This window comes from Phalaenopsis equestris, unplaced genomic scaffold, assembly GCF_001263595.1.
Source record: "Phalaenopsis equestris unplaced genomic scaffold, ASM126359v1 Scaffold199141, whole genome shotgun sequence".
NCBI classification, from domain to species: domain Eukaryota; kingdom Viridiplantae; phylum Streptophyta; class Magnoliopsida; order Asparagales; family Orchidaceae; genus Phalaenopsis; species Phalaenopsis equestris.
In genome coordinates this window covers 93,983-94,528 of record NW_018219030.1, presented here as the reverse complement: position 1 = coordinate 94,528, position 546 = coordinate 93,983, and positions in this window count along the sequence as shown.

Sequence of the window (546 nt, the reverse complement as noted above, 5' to 3'; positions counted from 1 at the left end):
CCATATGCCTAATTTGGGTCTAAAACAAAAACCCATCAAAATCCATCCAAATTGACCATCAAATCAACTTCAAAACAGTTTTCATCCTTCATGAAAATTGTTCATTATGATGTTTTACAACAAAAACAACAATTAATTTGGACTTAGCCCATGGCTAGCACAAGTTTGACCCAAACTTAGCCCAACATATGCCTAATTTGGGTCTAAAACCAAAACCCATCAAAATCCATCCAAATTGACCATCAAATCAACTTCAAAACAATTTTCATCCTTCATGAAAATTGTTCATTATGATATTTTACACCAAGAAAAATAATCAATTTGGTCTTAGCCCATGGCTAGCCCAAGTTTGACCAAAACTTAGCCCAACATGCTTAAAATGGGTCAAAAATCAAAAATCCACCAAATTGATTAACCAATTGACCTCAAAATGACTTTCACCCTTCATGAAAGTTGTTTCTAATGATGTTCTTCACCAACCAAAACAATCAATTTGAGCTTCTCCCATGTCTAGCTCACGTTTGACCCAAACTTAGCCCAATATGC